The following is a 26,841-nucleotide window of genomic DNA, read 5'->3' on the forward strand; positions in this document are numbered from 1 at the left end:
CCAAAATAGCCAGATGCAAAAGGACAAATGCTGTATGATTCCATTCATAAGAAGTATCTAGAGTAGTCAAAATCATAGACACACAGAAAGTACCAAGGGGTGGGGGGAGGAAGGGCAGAGGAAGTAGAATTTAGAGTCCAGTGGGCACAGAGTTTCAGTTTTATAAGATGAAAAATTTACACAGATCTGTTTTACAATGTGTGAATACACTTACTACTGAACTGTACACCTAAAAATGGTTAAAATGATAAATGTTATGTGGTATGGTTTTTACAATTAAAAAAAAAATACAGAGATAGATATATACATAGAAAATTTAAAGGAATACTGCACATGATATTAGTAGTGAGTATTAGAATTACAGGTGATATTTTCTAATTTTTTTTCTTCTCATATTTCTACATTTGTCATTTTCTCTGTAATGATATATACTGCAATTCTGTCCAGGAGTTACGATGTCAGAGTAAGTGTGTTTCATAAAAATAGCCCAAAGCCCATCGATGTCTTGCCCAAGGACAGAGAGTCAGCAGCAAAACCAGGAGGACTGTGGAGTCATTGGCTCACGCAACAAGGCAGGTAAACACACAGTCCCTTCTCTCTTGCTCCACACTCATGGGCCCAGATTGTTTTATAGGATTGACCACACCCACCCTATCAAAGTGTCCTTGTGCTTTTCCTCACCACCACACGCTCTCCCATTGCCCAAAGTCAGTCAAGTAACACCTGACCTGGGGGCACAACTCCTCAAGACACTTCCTTTCATCCCGCCTTTTGCATTTATCATATCCTGTCTTGTATAATCGTTCTGTGTGGACCTGTTTTCTCCTTCTCATTAGACTACAGACATTTTGAGATCAAGACCCAGCTTTGCCGCATTTGTGTGTCCCCAGACACAGTGTCTCCTCGCCGTGACTCCCGGAAGGGATAGCTGCTGGATGAGTGACAATGAATGAATGAGTGACCAAGCCAATGAGTGAATGGCATGATCACTGAACTCTCAATGAGCAAATCAACAAATCAAGTCAGGGCATATTTCTCATGAGTTCTGGGTTGATTCTTCTTTTCTCCAAACAGCAATTCTTATCCTCAAGACTTCTTCATCCAATTTTTATTCCTTGCACTTAGTAAAAATTATGACAAGAATCATAATTTTTGTAACCATGTTATTTCCATTCTGTATTTTAAATTATATGAATCTATTTTTACTTCAGTAAAGGCAAATTTTCATTATCTAAATTTGCTTTAACGTTGATCTCAGATATTTCATACCAAGACAGGATACATGTATTATAAAATGGTCCTGTTCTGTTGGATGTCTCCAACCTGTTCTCTAGGGGGAATGTTACAGGTGGGTGCTATTTTGTATGTGAGAGATTAAACTCTTCATAAGTCAAATTATAGTCTGGCTGTCATAGGGGTGTCACTGTTCAAATGGACCTTTCCAGAAGGGTTCTTTAAAACAAGATTTGCAAAGCAAGTAACCAGCCATCATTTGTACAGTCTGTAAATTGTGCAGCATCAGATTTTCTAAAAGGGCAGCAGGAAGGTATATTTATTCCTTTTATCAGTAGGTTCAAAACAACAGCTACAACAACATAGCAAAATGCATTCAGCCTCTACATGGAAGGCATACGAAAGTCAAACCACTACGAAGAATCAGGACTTCATCAGATAAATGCCAGGCCGGCTGTGACGGTCACTCCTGCCTTGCTGTCTTCCCCTCTGCTTTTCCAGACTCAATCCTTGCAGGAGCCAGGCCACCAGAACGGATGTTGATTTCTCCCTCCTCCTGCTTTCTCTTCCAAGACTTAGTTCCCTGGGAAAGTCGGTCTCCAGGACATGTGTCAGCTTTCAGTAGAGGGCCTGGCTGGGCTTGTGCACCAGCCCGCCCTGCGGGATTTGCTGTGCACCCCCGCCGGGCCCACACTCCGGGGACTGCTGTCCCTCACACATGGAGGTGAGCGTTGCAGGGCTTCAGATGGCCCAGCACCGCCTCAGACCGGGGGCTCCTCTGCGGTTGCTGTCAAGGACTCGAGCGTGATATTCTCGTTATCTAAGCAGCAAGTGTGTTTGGGTTAAATTGCCAGTGCCACCATGTCACCGAGTTCTCGGCTGAGCCCCTATCGGTGATAGCTACAGCAGGCCAGCCTGGGGGGCAGCTGCCTCTCCAGGCAGCCCGCTCTCCACTCTCTGCTCTCTGCGCTGCCTCTGCTGTATTTAGGGGGCACCCCAGGCTGCCTGCCAGGACGGGGATTAGCATTCTCTCTGAGCTCGCAAGGAACAAAGACCACTCCTAAGGAAACAGAGCAGAAAGCCTGACAAAATGTCCTGTGACTTCAGACACCTTTTGCAACAATGTGTAGTCGTGCCGTTAATTAAAAGAGTTAAACTTGGAAACTAGACTTTGATGCAATATGTTGTTTCCATTCTTGGAAATACATTCACGAGGAGCTAATAAATAATCCATGAATGCTAATCTTTTTAAGTCATTTCAAAGGGATGAAGTCAGCCTGGATAATTGTAAATGCAATGGCTCAACCCCAGCTCCATTAAAATAGAAAGGTGTGAACTGATTAGACCCTCAGCTGCTTTTGATAGAAGTCTTAAATTCAAATGCCACATCATTTGTTTTTAGCAAATGGAGTAATTACAATAATATTTTCTCCATTTTTAAGGTCAGATCTCTTAAATTCTACATGCATGGGCCTTAATTTAAATGCAGCCAGAATCATTTTCCTTGCATTCATTAATTAAATGTGTATGTAGTCTAAAGGTAACATCCACCCTTATTTTCTCCGGAGGGGGAAATAAATAAATATTCCAGGTGCCTAGCCACAAGGTTGGAGGGGAGATTTGCGACATTATTTCATTTCAGATATTATTACTGTAGCTGAAATGAACCTGATTTTCCACCCTAGTAACTCTTTCTTGCTGAGAAAGGTAGCTTTTGTTTACAACAAAGGTGTTTTCCTACTGCTCCAGGTTTCAAATCTATTGTGATCTTAATAAAAAAAAATTGAGAAAGGATTTGCTTGGTGATAGAGTCAATACTTTTTAATATTCTCGCAACATCACTGCCCAAAGCAAATTTTGTAAATATTTCTCCTCATGGGAATTGTAGTATATTAACCAATATGTATTTTTCTAAGATTTTGGTAAATACCTAGGAAATTTCTTACAAGGGAAAACTATACAAGATTTTATTGTTTCAAGTGGGCCTGACATTTTAAATGAGGCAGGGGAGGAAAAAAAAAAATAACATAAAACTGATGGCTGCTCACTATAAATTAAAAGGCTTTCTTTTGCCTCCTTCCTCCTGACTGTCAGGGAGTTAAGCTCCGGAAGTCAGCCACTGTGCAGAAGTTAAGTGATGGAACCGGAAGCAGTGGACCCATTTATTTAGGACGGGAAAGTCTGGTTCTGGCTGCACCCAAAAACCTCCAAATGCACCACAATTTTGTGCTGTCAAAATACTCAAATTTCCTGTTAGCACAAAGCTGTGGTTCTATTGTCAAGATTCTAGAAAAACAGAAGGATGAAGTACAGTTAACAAATCCTATATAAAATATATAGTAATACTATATATAGTAATTATTATATAAAAATATATAGTAATACTGGCTGGATAGAGAGACATTGACCCAACTTGGCAGGTGGGAGGGGTATGCCTGGGCTTTCTTTTGCCTCCTTCCTCCTGACTGAGGTTTAACTAGGTCTATCAGATAACTCTAACCAGGTCTATCAGATAACTCAGCAGTACCTTCTAAAATACATATCTGTATATCTGAAATGCTGATTCTAGGCTCTAGAGGGACCCAGGTGCCTGTGCAGTGGTGATTATGGTTTGCAACCCTGGGGAGGAGCCACTCACATTTTATTTTCGCCTGTTGATCAGGAAGAAAACATAGGAGTGAGAGTGGGGGTGGAGGATATACCTGGAAAAGTGTAGCATAGGCTTACGGAAGCTGGGGAGAGGCAGCCTCTGACACCAAGGACAGGCTCTGTGTTCAGGTGCTCTCCATCTTGGCTGGGTAAGCTTGCATCCATAATTTTTCTTCTCCAAGACTCAGCGTTCTCATCTGTAAAACAGGATAATAATATTACCTCCTTCATTAAATTGTTAGGAGAATTAAATGAGCGAGTAAATGTAAAATTAAGCAATTAACATAATGTTTAATACATAGTAAGGGCTAAGTGCTTAAATTCAGAGATTTGTAGACCATCTAGAAACGGTCTACAGGGCTGGAAAGCATGTTAAATGTCTTCTAAGCCAACCCTCCCTCCAGCATCTTAACCACATCCCAAAAGAAACTGAATGTGTTGGCTCAAAGCAGAAACTGTGGAAGATACATTTAGAGAATGGTGAGGAAGCTCGTTTGAGGGAAGGGCTTCGACAATAACCCTGACAAAGTATGTTGGATGATGTTGTAATCAACAAGGGAGTTGATACAGGTTAAGTCTCCTTTGTGGGTGTTTTGTGCTCCAAGTGCCAATTTAGGACCCGACCTTGAGTGCTGGGTATAGAAGGCTAGGAAAGGCAGTGGTAGGCATCTGAGGTCATGTAGCTTTGGCCTGGTGTGGGCAGTGGGACTAGAAGGAAGGAGCTAGGGATGAGAGGGACTCGGAAGTTGAAAGAATGAATCAACAGGGTGGCCAATGACACAGAAGGTGGACTTGAGGGTTCTGTGTTTTGAGTAGGAGCATAACGTTGTGCAGACCCTGGTGATGAGAATTTCTGCAAGGATTTTTAAGGCTGTCGCCCTCTTCTTAGGTTGTAATAATTTGATTGCCCTCATCTGTGTTTTTCAGGCAGAATATTTATACCTGCTGGTAGACTTATAACTGAATTCTATATGCACGGGAGTGTAATAAAAAATAGCTGCTATTTATTGAGCACACACTTGTGTGTAAGGTAACACTTGTGTGTGTATAAGGTAATGAATTAATTTATTTCATCCTTACAACAACCCTAAAAGGTAAATACTATCATTATCCCCGGTTCACAAACAAGGGAAAGAAAGCCCTGAGAGGTCAAGTGGCTTTTTGACGGCTAACCACTAAGTAAGTGGCAAAGCAGGGATTTGAACCCAGGCATGACTCCAGAGTCGTGGCCCTTGACTTGTGTGAAGAGACAAACACCACACAATCTACCCAAGGCATATAGTTAATGGCGGTCTTGTTGAAATTCAAACCCAGGCTTTCCTTCATTCCAAAGGTGACCCAGAGACAACTTTAGCAAGTCAAAAGTCACATTCAACCAATAAGCCAAAGGGAAACTGGGGTAAAATTTGTCTGGGGGGTGGAGTTCAGAGAAGCAACCTTGCTGTAGAACACAGACATTTTTCTCTTCATAGACTACAATACTTGTATGACAGGAAATGCTTTCAAAAAAGATTTTTTGAATTTTTTTTCTTTTTTTTCTTTTTTTTTGCACACTAAGCTAATGACTATATCTCATTAGAAAAAAGATGACAGTGATAAACTGCAAACTATTATATTTTGGGGGGGTGGAGTGGAGTGAGAGAGCCTTTCGGAGGGGGATTTTCACTTTTCCCTCAATGTCGCTTCTATATTGTTTGAATCTTTTATAATGATATCATATTTGTGCATTACTTTTCAAAACTAAAAATGTACTTTAAAATTATAGAGATACAGAAACTTCAGGTCCTTAGACAGAAATAAGGAAGTCCTAGTTATCCAATGATATAAACACATTTTTATAATTAGTGTTCTGAAGACAAGTAACTGATTCCAAGGTAAGTAAATATTATGTCTATATATGTGTGTGTGTGTTCACAGATACACAAGGGAGACTCCCCGAGATGGCAGGCTGCAGCTGTATATAACAGACTACTTAATTATCTTTCCTTTTATTAAAGGAGGAAGCTCAGAAAAGCTTCATAGATTCTAGAAGGCAAATCTGCAACACTTGGTAGATGTAGAAGAAACGATCCAGTATCAAGATAAAGCACTTAAACTTAAAAGATTAAAAAAAAAAAGAAAAAGAAAAAAGGCAGCCAATGCTTAAATGCCTACTGTCTTTTGTCGGATTCTCTTAGTTGTACCCCATAACCCCACATTGTCAGTAACAGGGCGCTCCAGAGGTGCCAAGTTTTGCACTGAAACTCACCTGTAATGTGTTGATCTTCTCATATCAGTTGGCAAGGTGACACATGTCATGGTTTGCCCAGTACAGTTCCAGTTTACTCCTCAGTTCTACCTATTATCGACGGCGCTCCCCTTCACCCAGTAGCTGAGTTTGGATGAGAAGTTATAGGGATGGGAGTAGTGTTTTAGAGCAAAGCCTGTGTTTTGCCAAGCCGAGGGAAGAGAACCACCCCATTTGTCATGTGCATGTCAGCTAAGGTCCCTTCTTGGTCCTGCTGTCTCTGTGTGACCACAGAAATGTCTTCAGCCTCTTATCCCAACCCTGGTCTCAGTCTGACCTCCCCTTTTCTTCCTATTCCTCTGGGGCTTCTCTGACAGAAAATATCCACAGTGGGTGAGACCTCCTGCTCTCTGTTCGGACACATATGACTCTGCAGTCCAGCTCAGTCACTTCCTAATTACCTAAACCTGTTTTATTACCTGTACAATGGAAAGAATAAAAGCATCAAGGCATCGTTTTGAAGGTTTGAAGATTAATGTGATAATGGAGGTAAAGTAAGCACAGAAATTATTCAGTAAATGTTAGCTTATATTGCTATTATTACAGACAGACTATGACAATGTCACAATAAAGATACATTGTGACCTTAAAGGAATATGTTACTGGAGCATAGTATATGCTGCATAAATGTTAACTGTTATTATCATCACAATTGTTAGTTCAGCCAATGTAGCAATTTATCACTCCAATGGCAGAAGTTGCCAGTCTGGTTTCTGACACTGGGTTCTCCACTGTGACTGTGTGTGTGTGTGTTTTGGAGGTTGTGGGGGGGGGGCTGTTCAACACCAGGGTTATGTCAACCCTGGTATTCCCACTCCAGCTGAAAATATACAAGAGACACTGAAGTCAATGCCTTCAACGTAATTTTTCAGAATTTTGCTAGCCCAGCCTTCAGCATTTCCCAGTATAAATTCGAGAGAGTTTCTGATCTAAAATGAAGGGGAGCTAGTGAGGTAATTTAATACTAAAAAGGTTTCATGACATCTGGGTGGCTCAGTCAGTTAACCATCTGCCTTCAGCCTAGATCATGATCCCGGGGTCCTGGGATCGAGCCCCACATCGGGCTCCTGGCCCAGTGGGGAGCCTGCTTCTCCCTCTGCCTCTGCTCCTCCCTCTGCTTGTGCTCTCCACTCTCTCTAACAAATAAATAAATAAAGTCTTTTTAAAAAAAGAATTAAAAAAAGAAGTTTTCTCCCACTGGACATTTTCACAGCATCAGACTTACAGAGGACCCTTTCTGACCACACTGTTCTGTTGGTTTCATCATTTGGCAGCACATACAGTAGCACTTTTATACTGAAAAATGAAAGCTCTAAAATTAGATGGTGGCTGTAAATTTTTAATGGGTGCCTTGCACCATTTACGTTCTCCCTTTACCTCCTGTGCTCCATTCAGCAGGGACAGCTTGAAGCTGCCAGAAACTCAAAGCTGGATTTGCAGCTAGGTCAGCTCGCTGAGGAGTGGCTGCTGTCCACACCAACCGCTGGCCGGGGCAGCCGACCTCGTGCCTTTCTCAGGTGACATCACCAGCTGCTTCCGTCAGTGTGGAAAAGCCATTCTTTCTTGGTCTCCTTAGACCCCCAGCGGCCTGAGGGCAAATCTGGCTCTCTGCTTACCAGCCATGTAACCCCAGGGCAACAGCTTGATCCCATTCGTCACCTGTAAGGGGAGAATGATAATATGACTCACCTCCTCCAGTGGTGGGAATTAAATGAGATAATGTGAGGAAAGGCTCTGGGACACGGTAACTCCTCCTAAGTGTCCGCCATGACGGTTGAGCGGCCTGGCATCCCCTGAGCCCCTGCTTTATGCCATCCCTCATGCCAGGAGCCTTCCTTGGGCTATCTACAACCCCAAAGGGTGGGCACTGTCATCCCCATGTCCCTAGAAGGGCACCGATTCAGGGTGAAGCCACACGCCTTGGGACTCAGAGGTGATGAGCACACAACAGGAATCTCAACCTGGCCTGTCTGATTCCGACTCTTCCTACCACAACCACCACACAGAAACCTCATAAATAATACCTCTGTCCTGGGGCTCAGGGTCTGTAGACACTGATCTTGGCTTGGCCATGGGCGCTTTCCCACAAGCAGCCCAGCAGGGTCTGCTCTGGGCTTTGTGGTTCCCCTAAAGCCATTTGTTAGGCAGGATGTGAGGTGTGGGGCCCTCACTTACCAGCCTTGCTTATCTGCTGTGGGGCAGGGCCTTCCTGACTCAGGCCTGTGGGTTCATGACTTGACACAATTACAGCGACCGACCGCAGTGAAGCTGATGGCTTTGCCTAGGAGCCGCCCGGACCAGAGGCCTGAGGGGAAGCAGGATGGGGCCTTGGTTTCTGTTTCAAAGGCTGGAGATGAAGGGCTTGGCCTCCCAGCTTCCCACCCACTTCTATCTAATAAAAAAAGCCCTCTCTGGATTCTTTTGGTTCTTTCTTTGATTCAGTTTTCAAGAATTGAAAACTGAAAGAATTTTTTTTTTTCTTTCTCTCATACCTGACTAGCTCTCTATTGCAGATGGCAGTCTCAGAGACAATAGTCACCCATTTGGTTTTTTCCCACCTATTTAGGTCAGCTCCTGGTAGCCTTCCTGGCAGCCATTCCCTCATCTTCTGTCCCATGTCTGGAACAAACCGTGTTCTTCCATTCCTCTGGATCTTTGTATAAGCTATTTCCCTTGTCTAGAATCCATTTCCCCCTTCTATGCCTAGAAAATTCTACCGATGCCTCTATCTGAATCTACATCAGGTGTTTCCTCCTTAGAAAATGTTTTAGCTTCTCAGGTTTTTAATCTATTTTCTCCTTAATTAGAGCCCATATCTTGACCTGGGCATGTCCAATTCTTCCTCACTGGACTGTGAGTACCTCTTGAGTTTCTGTATCCGCAGGTGCTGGCACAGGGCCCACATGGATGGGTGGATGGGAAGACTGACCATTACGCTTAGAAAAATCAGCTCCTATATTTGCCACAGAATCCTGCTAACTGCCATTATTTCATGTCACAGTACTACTTAATAGCATATAACCCAGTTCTTACATGGGTGTAATTCTATTCATTAATTGCCAACTTCATAGCAATTTATTTCACTGTCCGTGCCTGTTAAACTCTTTGATGCTTAATATGGGGAGGAAGGCCAGATGCTCTTTTCCATCTACTTGGTCTACCTGTTTCCTGACAGAATCTGAGGGAGGAGTTGCTCTTAGAGCCATGTCAGAAATTGGCCAGATGCCCACCAACCCCATTGCCTTTCCTTTTTGGGCGCACAGTGAGATTCTATTTCCCAGCCTCCCTTGAAGTTAGCTGTACCCATGTGATATACTTCTAGCCAAGGGAACATGGTGGAAAATGACATAAACCATTTCTAAGTCTGTCCCTGTGAGAACTACCCATGTGCTCTTTCCCCAGCTCCTGGCTGGAATGAAGCAGCGTGAGGTCCCCAGGGGCTAACAGAGATTCAAGACGGAGAGATCCATCACCGTGAATCGCCATGTGGAGAGCCACTGCCACATATCACTTTGAACTGGGCAATAAATGAGAAATACCACATTATGCTCTTAAACCCAGTGATGTGCTAGAGCTGGCTTATTTGAGTTTGTGAAAGTCAACTATCAAATGTTGAGGAATTTTGCAAGTCAATTGTTCAATGTGGTCATCCTTAAAAATTTTATAAACTTATAATTAAATACATTATATGTTTACTTATAATTAAATACATTATATGTTTAAAAGGTAATAAATACTCAAAACTCATCCCAACACAACAATCTTACCCTATTTAACCATCATGTCCTGCTCTTGAGATTATTTTTGTGGAAATATTCTGTAAAGGGGGTGTTTCAAATATCTCTTCCCAACTCTGCATTCAGTAATGTATGTGGATTGCTTGAAATCGGCCACAATGATAGTTACTTACACCAGGGGAATTGGCAAACATTACAAACCAGACTTTCCTCCCCGCTGGAAAAGGATAACCAGTGTATCATTCTAAGGTTTATCTGATACAGGAGGAAATACTTCCCTAACACACTGACTTCCTACTTTTAGGGACAGAGAGTATACCAGATTAAATGCACCTTGGCTAGATGCAGCTCAGCATAAAGGAAAAGCAGCCGGCATGCCCCCAGCAGCAACCCGGAGTGCCTGCAGATAAAGAAGCGCTCCAATGCTCAACATGGCCCAGCTGAAAGTGACATGGGGTCCTTGGGGTCCTCGCTAATCTCCAGAGCATGAGATTGTTATGAGAGAAGCACAGCAGTGGTCATCTCCCGTTTTCACGGGTACTAGGTGACCAGTGTAAAGAAGAGGGAATATGGATGATGAGTTTCAGCCCACAGCTCTTGCTAGGTAATACAAAAGTGGAGACACACTTGCTTCCTGCCCAGTTCTTTGGGGAAGGGAATTTCTAAATGTTTGAACTCTCAGCAATAGCCTATATGTTGGCAGCAGTGTCTGGAGTTGGACTTGTGCGGAGGGGAGAAGCAGGGAGGGTGGAAAGTCCATGGCCAAGGTAGGTCCGAGGCTGCAGGTGTGAGGACAGCAGGCTTTGGGCCAGAGCCTGATCGACAGTGTTTGGAATTCACCAGGTTTGCACACGGCAAAATGATCGAAATAATTATCCTTTGTGGAAGCCATAATATTTCACTTAGAGGAAGACAGGCAGCTCCTCGGGCAACTCAGCCCACCTCCGCAGGATATAAACTGCTGAAGTAGACCCAGAGTGCAGGGCCATTTGCAAGAGACATCGCGCAATTCGCAGGATGTTTCAGTGCAGACCCTGAATGAACTAATTCTGCTAATAGAGTATTTGATTTAATGGCACATTAAAGGGGAAAGGGGCGCACCAAACCCATTCTTCAGCTCAGCAGCTGATGGGTTACTGTAGATATTATAAGCAAAGGAGCCAAATTCTCCTCTACCGTCACCAGAACGAGAAAGAGTTGTGGGAGCGGACCTGGGTCGTTTCGCAGATGGAGTTTGGGTTCAGGGGTTTGGAGCAGAAATCATCAGGTTAATGCAGTTCTTCTGCACTGAGGTTATAACGACTGGTTGGAGAGACTGACCCCACAATGACAAGTTTCTTTTCCTTTTTGTTTAAAAAAAAAAAAAAAAAAGTTGCTAGATCATGCCAGAGTGGAAAAAAATAGAAGAGAATAGAAGTAGGAGTTCCTTAGTGGATCATCACATTTTTTTTTCTAAGTCTTTTTTTTTTAATTTAATTTTATTTTTTTGATCATTGGTTCCTTCTGTCGTTTTTGATGCATTCAATGTGCCAGGTTTTGTGCTAAGCTTTTTACTTGTCTGCATATGGGTTTATGTAAATTTCATCATGGAATCCTGGCAGGGAGACACCATTGTCATCTTACTTTACAGGTGAATGATCTAAGGTACAGAGAGATTAAGTAAATTTCTCGAGATCACACAGCTAGTTAGAATCTGAGCTGGGATTTAAATCAGATTTCTCTGACCCCAGAAGCTGGGTTCTTGATAAACTCAGCAAAGTCCTGTCCTTCTAGCTGGAAGGGAGGGGACAGCAAGGCTCATCAAATATCATCACCCAGAATATCTCAAGCCAGAGTGATTTGTTTGGAGAGTCAAACAACAAAAATCTATGTCCCCAAATATATACATTTGAAGCAAACTTTAAAATTTTTCAATATCAAATCCAGTTCTTCAATTACTAAAAAGGGTTTCCCTAAAAAAAACCAATGGGGGTTTTATGGGTAGATTTTCTTTCAAGAACTTTTCACCGTCTATCTTTTTCTTTAAGATTCATCTATGAACCTTAGTTGGAAAAAGTGGCAAATTGTAGTGATTTTGGTTTGCTCATTCTGTAACTGTTCATAACCCCCTTCGATTTATTTTTCCATTCAGCTGTCAGAATACCTTTCCTGAAACTGAAATCTGACCAGATTAGTCCCTGCACAGGCTTTCCTTTTAAACATGAGCTGGAGTTCGCAGGCTGGTACGCTCCTCATAGCTCCCCATTCACCTCTCCGCTGTCTGCCACCCTCTCCCTCTGACTTGCCTTATACACATCAACTGCAATGGTCTCCTTGGAGATACTCCCAGTCTTTGCAGGATCTGCCTTCCCCGTTCTTTGTTGGGCTAATGTGCAATTCCTGCTTGTCTTTGAAGGCAGCTCAGTGTCATCTCCTGCATTTTCATCTCCTTGCCCTCCCTCCATCTGGGGCTGCTTCTCTCGGCCCCTTTTGGAGGCTCAGGCTTACTTCTATCACGACCTTGTTGAATTGCATCACCCTGGACCATGAGGTCAGGGATCGTGTTCTCCACCTTGTGTATCCTTGGCACCATAGTCATTCAACCCATACTAGATGATAGATTCACCCAGAAAGTCTGATTTAAGCCAGTGGTGGGCTAGAGTTGAGAACATCTAGACTCACTGAGGTTTGCTGAGCGACCAACTGAACAGCTGAAGGAATGAATGAACACACCAAGCCACTGAGCCTGAGACTCTGTCCCACCTCCCCGAGCCCTGGAGATTTCGGACTCACTCTGGCCTCAGGTACTTAGAATTTGTCTAATGGGGCTTTTTGGTCATGCCCTTGGTCAGGAGGCTGCCAATTCAGACCTAGAATGTTCCTGGGTTCCTTGTTTGATTTCAAGGACACGCTTGTCCCAATACACAAAATGGGAAAGCTGATTCCTCCTTTGAGATGGAAACCGAAATATGCCTTCTGGAACGGGATGGGAGCTGCTGTGAAGTTACTCATTCTGACTCAAAAGGTTATGTCCCTTTCCTCCTTGACTAACTCAGTCAAGAGCTCATCTGGAGTTCTCTGCCAATTACGTATGCCAGAATCCTTGGTGGCCGGAGGGAGGGTTAGGACTGTCAGGGACCATGGGTAACACCCCTGCGTGCTAGAGGCTGCACCGTCCTCACTCGGGCTCCAGCTAAAGCTTCCTCTGCCCTTCCTGTAAGCGTGTCCGCAAGGTCAGAGTGCAGCCCACCCTCACTGTCACAGCCAAGTGTGGGAGCCCATTTACAGAACCAGCCAGCCTGGGTCTGCCGTGGCGGACAACCACAGGCATGAGAGAGAGACCCTTTTCGAAACCTGCTCCCCTTTGTCCTCATTCTGAGGAGAAAAAGCCAGAAGTCCTAGAGAGTTCAGCTTGCAGAGCCCAATCTCACACGCTATAAAATAGTTGGAGATCTCTTGCATTTGAAAAATCACAGATGCATGCTCTGCCTTCCAGCACCAAGCAGGAGAAATGAGACAAACAAGCTTCGAAAATAAATCTGACTCTCTCGCGGCTCCAGATAGCCGACAAGTGTTCGTCCATCTGCCGCGAGCATTCACACTGTGAATTTATTGATTTGATAATACTCGCGCATAATTGATTGAGGACGAGACCGGCTTCTTGACTTGCCTCCATGTTTGCTGTCTGCTCTCTTCCCAGCACCGCTCTCTCCACTTTCTGTGTGACGAAGGAGAAACCAAAGATTTTTCTGGCACTTTCTGCTGGGATGACACACAACACTATGGGCTCTCCCGATCAGTATACTTTTTGACTTTTGAATGGCAGGAACTGTTACTTGAGGGTCCTCCCCACTGACTTCTTTTACTCATCTTCACAATACTGCACACATCCCCTCCCCACTGGCGGTCCGATTGGATTCAGAGGTAACAAAAAAATAGCTAGAGGTCCGTTGCTATCCCTGAAGTCCCTCCCTCGTAAGAGGGGCATAGCAGCAACCACGGACCGACAGAGAACAATAATAACTGTGGAATTGTTGTATGAGATATTAGCCTGGGGAATAATACTGATCTTTCTCCTCCCAGCAACCACAACAACCCGTCCGCCTCTCTGCAATTGTGACATTCACATGTCACCACCATTTCATTAAATGGAATCAAAACAGCTGTGAGGATTGCTGTTTTATTTTATAGCACAAAGCCATCATAACTTACTTTACAAAGCAGCTAGCAGCTAGCAAGTGCCGCTGAAACCGAAAAGCCGATTGCAGAAAGAATGAACAGGAAAGGGGACAACTCGGAGCTTAGTGGAATTGGGAGGTAGCAGGGAGCCCCTTGGCTGAATGCAAATCATGCAGAAGGATGTGATTAGATTTTATTTTATTATTATTATTATTATTAATTTATTTATTTTGCAATTCGTGATGAAGCAAAGATATACCAGAGGACAGATTTAGTTTAGTGTCCGGTGAGTAGACAAATACCTAGACACTAAGATTCAGTTCAGCCAGAGAGATCACTATCTGGCCACTCCTAGAGACAGAAGCTCAGACCGTAGAAGGCTCTCCTACCTGTAATACTCAGCCCCCAGCCCGGAGGTAGTATAAAACCGAGACATGGTATTTAGATCTTGGGAGGCTCTCCAGCTTCTTCAGCTGGACCGCATGGCCCAGGCAGTGTGGCTAAGTGGTTAGGCCGCTGACTTTCTAATGGACCAGAAGCTGGCTTTGCCTTCTGCCTGTGCTGCTTATTAGCTGAACATCACTGGGAAAACAACTGAACCTTTACTTATATCTCAGTTTACTCACCTGTAAAATGGGCTTCATGGGGCTAGCATATCTTGTCATTGCCCTGCCCTTCCCTACCACCATACCACTTCCAACTGCGTTCTTTGCCTTAAAAGCCTTTTCTGGTGGCCAGAGACACCATATGCTTTCTCATCTGGCAGGCTGGCAGCCGCTGAGGATTCATGCTCCGCAGAGACACTCTCAGCCTGCGAGGCTGGGAGCTGGTGTTTAAGTTGGTATTGATGGGGCGCCTGGTGGCTCAGTGGGTTAAGCCTCTGTCTTCGGCTCAGGTCATGATCCCAGGGTCCTGGGATCGAGCCCCGCATCGGGCTCCCTGCTCGGCAGGGAGCCTGCTTCTCCCTCTCTCACTCTCCCTGCTTGTGTTCCCTCTTTCACTGTCTGTCAAATAAATTTTTTTTAAAAATCTTGAAAAAAATATAAATAAATTGGTATTGGTATATAAATACCTCCGTTCCCTTACCTCTTGAGTGACATAACTGTAAGACGCAGGTGGTATATTGACCCCCAGATTTCTACAGCAGATCGGGCTCCCGCCGACCACAGTGATAGCTTGCATCACAGCGCACGTACGCTTTACTGGCTGTCTTCCTTCTTTACCTTATTGCCCGCTCACCTTCTGGAGTTCCCTGAAATCGTCTCCCAGATCGTTTCAGAGACTGACTTTTTCTCATTTGTCTTGGGAAGCAGAGGGCAGCCTTTTTCTTACTGGTCTCTACTGGTCATCTCCCCCAATAAATATAGTTTTTTTGTTTGTTTTTCAACCCTGTGGTCAGAGAGAGCCTACAAATCTACACATAAGTTTTTCCAGCTCCCAGATATATCTGTCCTCTCTTCACAGCCAACCCCAAACTCCTGCAGGGATCCTTCCCAAGGTAGTCTGCATCTCTGTTGTTCAACCCTAGCAATATCCTAGGATTATCATTTGAAAACTCCATATTTAGGACAGTGAATTAAGTTTGTATGTTGTTATTTCCCTTCTGAAGCTGGTAGATTCAGCTCCATATCATATTTCTACAATGTGATGGATCAATACTAGGATACTAGGTTCTGACAGAGTAAACCACTTACTGTCCCCTAGGATAATAATCCCACATCTCCAAGGACAGCACAGCAAACTTCCTTATTAGAAATTCCATTTAATTCTTGATTTTCAGTACATAATGGGGGATATTGCCACAGAGGAAAAAAAAAAAAAAACCCATGATTCAGGTTTCATCTCTTAACCTTGGAGAGTCTTATAAGAATCTAGGCATTCAAAAAATGAGCAACTATACACCAAGGGGTTAGGGTTCCTTGGTAATGGTACTAGCTGAAAATTACCACTTATTAGTAGGAAGGGTGAAGTCTAGAGCTTGTTAGCAGATTTAGTTGGAACAGAGGTGTTAATGAAAGTGGTATTTGCATTTATTTCTCATCAAGGGTAAATGAAACTACATAGGAAAGTCAGGTCAAGTTCATCTTCTGGGGGAAAAACAATTCAGAGCACCTACGCTCTTAATAGAGAGACAGTCACATAAGAATAACAACCAATATTATTATGAACCCTCATTATCTTAACTCCAGTTTTTGGGACAGGGCAGCCACACAAAGGAGAATCTGTAAGTCAAGGCTCCTGGGAGTCACACCCAGAGATCCCATGGGATCATGGTGCTTTGCGTGGGCTGCCATTTTCTGGATGGCAGTACCAGCATCAAGTGCCTCTGGAGAGCTGACTCCTCTCCAAGTGTCCATAATCCACAGGAAGTCTGGTCATTCTGATGTGAGTCTCAGGGTAACACTAGTTTCAACTCTTCCCCTTTTTAATCAGCTCAAAGTCAGCCCCATTTCAGTGCTGATGGGCCAGCACCATCCTTAGGGAGTACTCGTGATGTCTTTTCTGCTTATTTAAGGAATTTAGGAATGCCTGGTAGACAGCATCTTATTGGAACCAATGAGGCTACATAAAGCTTAAGGGACATTGACAAACCTGCTCTTGGCTTTCATAGAATGTCTCCCTCTGGTGTCCTGGGCAGCTCCATAACTTGCCCATGGAAAGGGCTGCTTCAGAAAATTGCACTCTTCGTGGTGGCAATTCAGTCCCACATCTGAGTCCTTGCTGGTAAAAGGTATTTAAATTTAAAAGCATATTTTGATGTAAAGTCTATGGAAACCCGCCCCCTCTCAGTTACGTGGATACTCGCGCCAAGCTGAGACCTTGGGGCTGGCGGCTTCATGCCGATTTCGTTTTCCCATTCAATCCATTTTCACTGAAAAGGAGACATAAGCAGTGAAGCCAATATAGTTTTATTGGATCCAATGCACTGCCACTAAAACAAATATATGTACACTCAGGCCAATACACTTTTATTAAAACAAATAGAATTTAATTCAAACCAGCATTCAATACGTTTTCTCAAAGCAATGAAATTAAGCTCTACCAGTACTTCTGCTCAATATGTTTTCCCAATCAAATCCATTTGAACAAAGTGAAATATATTTATCATAGATAACACATTTTTATTAAAAACAAATTCATTGAAACCAAGTTTCCCTTTGAACTGATAGATAGAAATTCTAACCAATTGCACAATTAGATCATAGGAACGGATGTATTTTTACTTTAGCGAAAAGCATTTCTATTTAGGTCCACTTTAAAACACACTAATGAATAATCAAAGTTGCTCCAACAATGTCTTTAATGGAGTATTTTCTCAAAAGTATGTCCTTTGGGGTTGAAGTACAATCTTGAAAACAAAAAACACTTAGGGAAAAAGAATAGTATTGGGAATATGATTACAATAAATTCAGATTGGTAATGAGTAAATCTTTATGTCTACCTACGTGCACTTAGAGTGAAGTTGTTTCGCGTGCAAATGAATAAAGAAAGATGTGCCTGGGGACATTTTGTAGTCATGTTTGCTTCCAAACCACATCACCCAGAAAAATCCTTCCTTATTGGTGTTCAGACATATTATAAATGTCCACCTGTCTGACCTTAACTAGGAATTACTGTGCATGGGAAGAACTTGATGGAAGGGGAGGGCGTATATTAAGATAGCTCTCTGGAGATTTCAGTCTTTGGTGTCTAGATCGCAAGCTGTGTTAGTCTTCCAAAGAACCACAGAGAGGGAGAGTGACTTCCAAATGCCACACACCTTCTGGGGAACAGGAACAAAGTCACCGCATACAAGCGAGAGCTCCAAATGTGTTCCATCTCTATGCAGGACCATCGAGTAGAGGCAGAACCTCACGTAGAGGGTCTAGAGAATCTAGAGTCCACTCCCTTCAGGGAATATTGGGGCTCCACTCGGTTGCCAACGTGAGCTCCGTCTTGTCTGCCTCTTCAGTGATCCCCACATCCACCTTCTTCATTCTCTCCTACCTCGATGCTGCAGGACGTAAGGACAGAAATGAAGAATTTTACTGCCTTCTATAAGCAGCCTGGAAAATACTGTTTATATCAAGCTTGTGTGTTTCAGTACTATTTCCTCCTTCTGGCCTGGAAAAGTGTACAAAGTGCAGGTTATGTCTACAAGTCATTGGACAAATAAATTATTAGCCTCTGGGGCACTCAGGTCTTAATGGACTAAACCTGCCCTCCCTGAAACACCTCCCTGAAACGACTGGTCACCGAAGACACCTTGAGAACAGTTAGCACAAGATGTTCGGTACAGAATTGCTTATAAAAGTATTAGAATCCCGAATATCTAGCATGCAGACAATTGGCTAAATACATTGGAATAACATTTTCCTGACACATTCTCTAGTATTGACATCACCACAGTAATGCAAGCATTCAAAGTGATATTATAGAGAGATTTACTGAATGGGACATATTTGCGTTATTAAATTTTAAAAACATCTAACAAAACAAAATAGACACGTGTGCCAAAGATATACACAGACAAGAAGCTGAAGACAACACTGAAATGTGAATATTGGTTAAGTGAATGTGGGGTTGGAGATTTCTCTTTTTTCAAAAATCTGTATTTTCTAAATTTTCTGCATTGCACATGTATTACTTCTGATACAAGAGAGATTTATTTACAAAGTGATTATTTTTTAAAAGATATGTTACATGCAAATAATGAATCACAGAGCACTACATCAAAAACTAATGAGGTACTGTATGGTGACTAACACGACATAATAAAAATCCATAGATAAATAAAAGATGGTGTTAAATCCAACCTAAAGGTAGTGTCCATGTATGGGGTCTGCCTCTGTAGCCTGAAATCCCCCCATCCTTTCAGACAAGGGAATATCCGTGTCACAAAGACGAAGGTCTTTTTGTAAGACTCTATTTGAAAGCTTTGTTCAGCTAGCCGTCCAACATGCACTTATACAAGGACCCAAGTAATAAATTCTTCCCTGAGTTTGTTCTAGGAAGCAGTGGTTCAGGAAAAAAAAGGAATATTGTCAGATGATATAAACAATAAATATCACCCCAGATTTTCCCTTTTGCCTTAGCCCAGAGCTGAGCTGTTCTAATGTTCTCATCTTAGACGTCTGGTAACATCTGAAACTTTTCCAGTGATTTCAATTCTCTTTTCTTCCTCTAGCATTCTGTGTTTTGTTGTTGTTGTTGTGTTTACTTACAGAAGGGATCCATATTTATTTTGGAAATAAATTTGTATTACTAAAAAATATTTATAAAAACTATTTGACCATGATGATACACAGAGAGTTCCTACCTCCTTCTTGGGGACACAGAGCCCCAGTGACACCAGGTGAGTAATGCCTGAGGAGGAGTCCTGGGGAGAAGTTAAATGTGGAAGGTATGAAATCTACTTGCTCAGGTGCGAGATCCTCTGTCCACTGCTTGGTGCTGGGAGGGACGGGCCAGCTTCTGGGGCTGGGGGAATAGTTGGGTCACCCCCTCTGCAGCCAGGAGGCCTTGGACAGTGAGCCCCAAAATGGAAGGTGTCCTCTGTCCCCCACTAGGACCCTCCATGTGCTCTTCTGGGCAGGGTTTACTCTTCTGGGCTTCCTCATGCACAGGGCTCCTGGTCATGGGGTCAACCCCTTCAGTTCAACTGGGTCCTTATTCGGTGTTTTCTTTGTCTTTTTTTTTTTTTTTTTTTTTAAAGATTTTGTTTATTCATTTGAGAGAGAGAGAGAAAAAACGAAAGCAGGAGCAGAGGGGAGGAGGAGAGAGAGAGGGAGAAGCAGGCTCCCTACTTGAGCACGGAGTCCGATGCAGGTCTCAATCCCGGGACCCAGGGATCACAACCTGAGCTGAAGGCAGACCCTTAACCCACTGAGTCACTCAGGCGCCCATATTCAGTGTTTTCCTGTGTCCGCTGGGAGAACAAAAAACGGGGACAAGAGGAAAGAAGGAGAGAGGGATGGTTTGGTAGCTGGGGGCAGAGAGAGAAATACAGACAGACAAGCAGAAACAGAAGAGACAATACAGAGTCCACAGAACATGTTTAATTAATACTGACATTTCTCCAGCTGCAGTTGAAACCCCGGGTGGAAATAATTGCTGTTCATTGTATTGTTTTAGATGAAAATTGTAGAAATAAATGGAACTGTCAGAGTCGCAAACCTTCCCAACTTCATTAAAAATAAAGAGTTAAGAAATGAAAAGTAGTAGGCAAGGAGGAGGGAGTGCTCCAAGATTTCTCCCCCCTACCGACCCCCTTGAAGGCAATGTTCCCGACCAAACTTGGCAACCAGGTGTCCCATTTTCTGCCCCGCTACCAAGAGTGACTTCATTTGCTCCTCCCTTGGGAAGGGTGGCTCCGAGCCCCATAGCCCACCTTGAGGGCAGGCCTCTCCGTGCACGGCTTCATGGACCCGTTCCTCTCCCCACTCTGCTTCAAAGCATCCCACTCACCAGACCTTCCTTCAAGTCTGGGAAAACGTCTTCTCCAGAAGCTGTCCGTGCACGAGCCCGTCTAAACTCTTAGCAACTCTCTGAGGTCTGAGAGAGAGCAGCTTCGTTCCAACCTCTTTCTCCATCACTTTTTTTTTTTTTTTTAAACCAGAGACCTAATAAGCAGCCCCGCTGTGCTTTTATATCATCCCCTTTTATTTCCTCCCCCTCCGGTCGGGGTGCCAGTGTGCGGCAATGTGGATCCAAAACAGACCAACAGGAGGAGGCCGGGCCCGGAGCGGACGGGAAGAGGGTCAGCCCACTCTCGCTCTCTTTCTTCCTTTCCTCCCCAGTATCCTTCCCATGTCCCCGGGAGTCCAGCCACAGTCTGTGGGGTTTCGGAAGTCACCGAATCCAAAGTGTGTGGTCTGCGAGGGAGAGAGCGGGGCAGACCCACCACGGAACTGAGAAGTGTCCCAAGACACATTCCGCGGCGCAGAGAGCAAGTCCCCCAGGCCATTGTCGTCTGCTGCTTCTCCTTGCATGGGACAGGGCCAATCACCTACTTCTAGCAAATTCATAGATCCTATTAGGAAAATGTGTTGAAACATGGAGGTTTAACTGTTGATCAAGACACACAGGGTGGTAGAAAGAGTACGGATCTGAGAACAAGCTTTGGTTCAAAGTTGAGACGAAACTACTAACTAACCACTCAGCCAGGGGTCTTGGGGGAGTTAGTTAACCACTCTGAATCTCAGCTTCCTCATCTGTAAAATGGGACACTAGCACATAGTGGGCTTTCAATATGTATTTGGTGAATTGAAATTAGAGTATTCTAACTCATTTGGGTTGCTGGTTTAAAATAAACAGAATATCCCAATTCCCATTTATCTGAAATCCAATTGTCCAGTTTGGAGTTCCAAAGGCAGCAAAGGTCTTAATGGCTGAATGACTTTGGGGTAATCTAAAATGTATTAGGAGAACAACAGGCTCCATGATGATGGTATCTGGGAGGCCACGAGCCATGCACATAGGGAGACCTTTCTGTTAGACCAGCTTAATTTCTAGGACCACTCAGTTATGAGTTCTGGTATGTGTGAAAGTGCATGCACACACACGTGCAAACACACACACACACACACACACACACACACAAGACCAAGGAACTCATGCTAAAAGGAGGGGTGAAAATTATTGCATTCCACCAACATGAGCTCCTACCGAACTTACCGTAACTGTAAGTTCGTTCCCTAATATCCCAGTAGGCAAGATTGGCCACAGGCTTTTAAATAATGTATTTCTTTTCCAAACACTGACAGGCGTTTTACTGAAATCCAGAAGCATTCTGTCAAGAAGAAAAAGGAACTAAGTACGCTGAAGATCAGTGGCATCTCTCCGCTGTTTCATCCCATCGCAACCTCCACAAAACCAAGCCTGTCCTTGCCTTGTCCCCGACGGCTGTGCCAGCCGAGGGAGTGAATTGGGACACATTTCGGTTTTAGATGCCTGCTAATGTCATTTGGGCAAATTAGCTTACATGGCTGGACCTTGTGTTCCAGGCAGAGAGAATGTTCTTTTCTTGTCAGAATCTCCGACAGACAGCCCAACGGCATGGTGAAATATCAGTAACCTCTTAACATTTTTCTTGATTTCTTTAAGAGTGAACATTAGACATATTAAGAACAACAACCCAATCATTAAGCCCTGTGCGGTTCTCCTAGGAGCCAGCTCTATCGCTGTAATCAGATTATGGACAACTCATTCTCATCCCGGCCATTTATCTTCTTTGTTTATGCACGCACCAAGTGGCATTTGTCTTAGCATCAAAAAATAGTAATCAGAATTGAGAACAACAAAAGACCTTTCATTATTTACGGTGTTAACTAACGTCCATTTGCTTTCATTAGTTTCCAAACAACAAGGACACTGGTTCTGATTAAACCTGGCATGTGTTAATTATATCCGAGGTCTGGGGTTGTTTTGTCCATAATAAAGGATTACTTAAGGGTGAAGCCCGAGTGAAATTTGAGGTCCTGGGCCTCAGAAGTCACCCACCTGCCTGCACTTCCTCAGTGAAGGTTTCCAGTCTCCGAATGGCAGAAGCGGATGTGAGCTTGTTACAGAAAGTTACGTTTTGGGGGGGTTTTGTTTTGGTTTTAAGCCTTCAGCTTTATCACCCGTTTTATGGGCTGGAGTTAAATGGCAGTACAATGCAGTTTGCTCTCTTACGGCTCGGCACTAACAGCCATCATGAGCCATAATTAGAAGTAAAACCACCACATAAATAACGTGGCAGAAAAATTGCCCCTATGATGAGCCAGACTTTGGCTACGGGAAACTTCATTGGGTCCCCAGTATCCATCATACTTAAGGGGCACTGCATGATTTTGTCCATATTTGTCTTACTAAAGCCAAAATGGGAGTCGTTTCGACTTTCAAATAAGCTTTTAAAACTATACGATGCCGGTTGAAACAGACTGTCTGCTACTAAGTGTGATGCAGAAAGACTTCGCCTGGCGGTCAGAACAGCTGCACAGGCTGGAAGGGAGAGGGCGGGAGCCCAGAGGCAGAGGAAAGGAAACGCAACTGTCCAGGAAGAGCTGGACCTCCCCCAACAGGGAGCTGTAGAAATATTTCTCTCCAGAAGGGAAAAGTTCCTGCATACCATGAAGCACGGAAGGTCACACACACGCCAGCGGAACGGGGCAGCTGGCTTGCCTTCAAATGCTTCTTCCGTGACTTCCACTCCGTGATGAAGCGGGATCTGGGAGACAAACGTTTTTGAGCACTCGGCGTTTTACATTTGTTTTCTGTAATTCTCATAGCAGCCTTAGGAAGTCAGAGAAAATAAAATAGAGGCCTGTGCCTGAAAGCAGCCCTGAGGACACAGGACTGGCGGTCGGCTTTCTGCATGTGGCCTGCCTATTTGCAAAGAGCCAGTAGATAGGAAGTAACATGAGGGTGTCGTCCTACGCTGATCGGAACGAATTCCTCTTCCTGGTCAGTCTCCCTCACACAAGGAATTAAGAGACAAACCAAAGAGAGTAAACCCCTATTAGAAGGAACATGCATTGCAGTAGACAATGTTTTTCCAAAGCCTGCCTCACTTAAAAAAATATATATATATGTTAGTACATTCACTTTCTTTTAAAAAATAAGTCCCATGTATTTTTCTATAGATCAGCCAGAATACTTAAGGCCTAATCTTCACGTGGAATGAAAGAGAATGTTCCTCTGAGTATTCTAAAAGCCCACACGTGTTCTCTAAAGACGATGGTTTGCTTCCATTCCTTCCTTCCTTTGCAAAAACAAACAAATAAAAAAAAAGATAAAAGCAAAACAAATTGATCAAAAACGTGGTGTTGAGAGCTAAAACAAACCTAAAACAAACCAATTATTGTGTCTGGTAGTAAGCAGTGCATTTAGTGAAATGGCTTGAAACTCACGCAGGTAACCAAGCTCCTTTTCACATACGGGTTTTTGTCTGCATTTATATCTCTGGAAACCACATACAGTGTGACACCACTGTTTTTTTAATTAAGATATGAAGTGCTCATTTTTTTGTGGACCTGCTATAGTCTAACAAATTTACTACACGTCTCAGAAAACACATAGCTTTGCCAAAGTTGGTGAGTAGCCCAGCATGGTTTATCTCCAGCCCACAGCTCTTTCCCTGAATTCAATACTGCAGGCACAATTTAATGCAAACCCAATTTATGACTTAATGCTCTAGGGACCGTAGTGGGAGATTGTTACATTATTCTTTTCTAATCCTATTTGTGTTTTAATTTGCTAAGTCTGTAATGAGGTGCATGCCTTGAATAGATTCAAGATCTTTCACATTGCTTTTGACTTTGTTTAATATAATAGATTTTACAGTTCGCATTAAATACCCAGGTGCTACGGTCAGTATTATCTCTTTATTTTCTCAACTAGAGTGAATAAAATTACACCGTGAAAGTAATTGTGTACATGTTTCCTTGTTTATTGTAATGGTTTATTTCCTATTATAATTCTTGATTCAAATTACATCTAGTTCTCCAAAAGTCAATTCCCCACGGGCTCCTACTTCCCCTTTCCATGTGACTCTTACTCTCTGAAGAGAATGAAGGCTTGGCTGACATTTGATTAGTTGAACAATAACAAAACAAGTTTTCTCATCTAAGTTATGATGCTTCGATGAGGTGGAAAGGAAGAAAGCGAGGAAGGGAGGGAGGAGAGGAGAGGAGAGAGGGACGGGGGACGGGAGAGGGGACAAGAAGGGAGGGAAGGTGCTGTGTCACCAAATGCCTGCTATTTTATGTGTGGTGTTCAGCTGAACTGAACCATCGCTAATCAGAGCTGCTACATCTCCCAACCCCACGGTGTGTCATTTGCCGTCCATAACTGTGTTATAGCCAATTATAGCTAAATTCTCTGTTCTGTATGCACAATCAAAGGGTGTCTGGAATGCATTTTGCTCTTTTCTGAATCCTATTATTGCAGACATGTTTATTACATTCAGAAGATGGCTTTCTGAAATTACACTGGAATTGCACCACCCACCTGCCATTTTCAAACAAAGGGACCTAAACATTTCTTAACGAGGAGAAAGTTCATTTGGCTCTTTCCTGGTAACCCTCCCCGCGTTATTTCCTCCCGTAACCATTTTTGCAAAATGTGTTGCCCCAGCCTCTATGTATTTGTAAAAAAATATCTAAGCTCGCCAGTCGCTGTTTATTTTTAAATTAATCATAACACGGCAGGTCAAAAAAGGAGTTGCAGATTCGCTGGTGGTGCCTGTGGTAGGTGCTTGTTGCAGTTTTCGCTGTGAAATTCCCCTCGGACTATGTACAAAGGGATTGTAAAATGGATCCGAAATTATAAGTATTCGATAGCCCTGAAATAACTCCTTTAGGCTTCCTGTCAAAGAAAAAAAAATTCAAGTTCTGTCTTTAAATTTCATTGGGGGCCATTTTAAGAGCAAAGTGAATGGTGTTAGAAAGACACATGATATCTATTTGAAAACATAGCACCTCATCATTAATTATTAAGGGAAAACGAAAGTCTTTCTAAACCAAATGCTTTGCTTTTCCCTTCTACTGAAGTTTATACTCTTAAATTCCCCCCTCCCAATACACATACACAACATACCCAAGCTTACTTTATTACTGGTATTTGCCTCGCAGAGCCAGGGGATATTACTACCTTTTTATTTGCTATTTTTACAGGACCCAACAAAAGTGCTTTTAAAATATATAACCACTTAATTCAAGTCAAGCTTCTTCAATACTCCTTTCATTCAAGCCCTTTCTAATTTGTTTTCCTCCAGCCAGGAGCCCGCAGAAGACACTGTGATTTATGTTTTCATTTATTTATTTTATTTGGGCTTTTCATTTAAGAAAAGAAACTCTGCGCTGCCCCTACCATCCTCAATTCTGCATCATCTGCCCACTCTGCCCCTTTGTATTTGGACCATTAAGAATTTCTCAAGGCTGGACGTTGGAGTCTTAAATAGATTTCTTTGGAGCTTTGAACATGATCTGGAGAAGGCATGGCTTGGGATGCTTCTGGGTACACCAAGGGTCAGGGGCTTTTTTACACAACTCAGGGGGGTAAATTCAGGGAGGAATTCTGCCTTTCCCCAGGGATGAAAAATGCTTTGCTATGGAGCTTACATTTCCACAAAGACTAAAAGTGTGTGCCTTGGAAGCAAGAAAGATATCACTGTTCAAATCAATATGTTGTTTTTGTATGGGGGCTGGGGATCGGGTGGAGGAAATTGCTAGATGGCATTTAAGAGCTTGGGCTCAACAGTCCAGCCATGTGGATTTGAGTCTTGGTTCCACTTCCTACCCAGAGGCCTTGAGTGAGTTACTCCTCCTCTCTACACCGATTCATTGATCCAACCAGTCAGTTGGCAAATACTTAGTAGGTACCTACCATAGGCCAGGCACTGAGTTAGGCACAGTGGGTAACAGGTAACAACACAGATGTGGTTCTTGCCCATATGAATCTAGTGGGGCTGACAGATAGACCAACATTTACAATAAAATGTGGTGAGCGTGATAATCGAGGAAGCTAGGGAAGCCTTCTTGAAAAAGTAATATGTAGGTGAAATGAAATCAGTATTCTTCCATGTAAAATAGAAGGTCATCTTCCTGCCTCATGGAGGCGCTATGAGAAAAAGGGTGGTAATGTCCAATAGGGCTTTGTGTTGCTCCTCACATAAAGCCAAAGGCTGGTTCAAAAAAAGAAAAAAAAAATCAGAAAGTGATTTTTGTCATTATTGCTAAGAATCATTCCAGGATTCCCCCCAAAATTAATATTAAAGAACCACATTTCACTATTTTTTTTTTTTTTTTAAGGAGG

At 43.2% G+C, this 26,841-nt stretch overlaps 2 long non-coding RNA genes across 7 annotated transcripts in view; both read right to left on the reverse strand.

Annotated features, from left to right (window-relative positions):
* LOC309845216 overlaps nt 1-8,296 on the reverse strand; it is a 30,284-nt gene extending 21,988 nt beyond the window's left edge. For 2 of the 4 annotated variants that reach the window (XR_014301113.1, XR_014301115.1), the window contains exons 1-2: nt 6,131-6,252; nt 3,936-4,079 (exon numbers count right to left, since the gene is read on the reverse strand). This is a non-coding gene — a long non-coding RNA (uncharacterized lncRNA). Of the gene's footprint in view, nt 1-3,935; nt 4,080-6,130; nt 6,253-7,546; nt 7,829-8,193 lie in introns of those variants that run through there. The other 2 variants (XR_014301112.1, XR_014301114.1) reach the window with 2 other exon arrangements.
* An 8,658-nt stretch (nt 8,297-16,954) lies between these two features.
* The window catches only part of LOC309845360, a 138,875-nt gene continuing 128,988 nt past the window's right edge, over nt 16,955-26,841 (reverse strand). For 2 of the 3 annotated variants that reach the window (XR_014301239.1, XR_014301240.1), the window contains exons 5-7: nt 23,156-23,254; nt 21,721-21,835; nt 17,018-18,058 (exon numbers count right to left, since the gene is read on the reverse strand). This is a non-coding gene — a long non-coding RNA (uncharacterized lncRNA). Of the gene's footprint in view, nt 18,059-21,720; nt 21,836-23,155; nt 23,255-26,841 lie in introns of all 3 variants that reach the window. The other variant, XR_014301238.1, reaches the window with a different exon arrangement.

This window comes from Mustela nivalis (genome assembly GCF_964662115.1).
Source record: "Mustela nivalis genome assembly, chromosome: 12".
Taxonomy (NCBI): Eukaryota; Metazoa; Chordata; class Mammalia; order Carnivora; family Mustelidae; genus Mustela; species Mustela nivalis.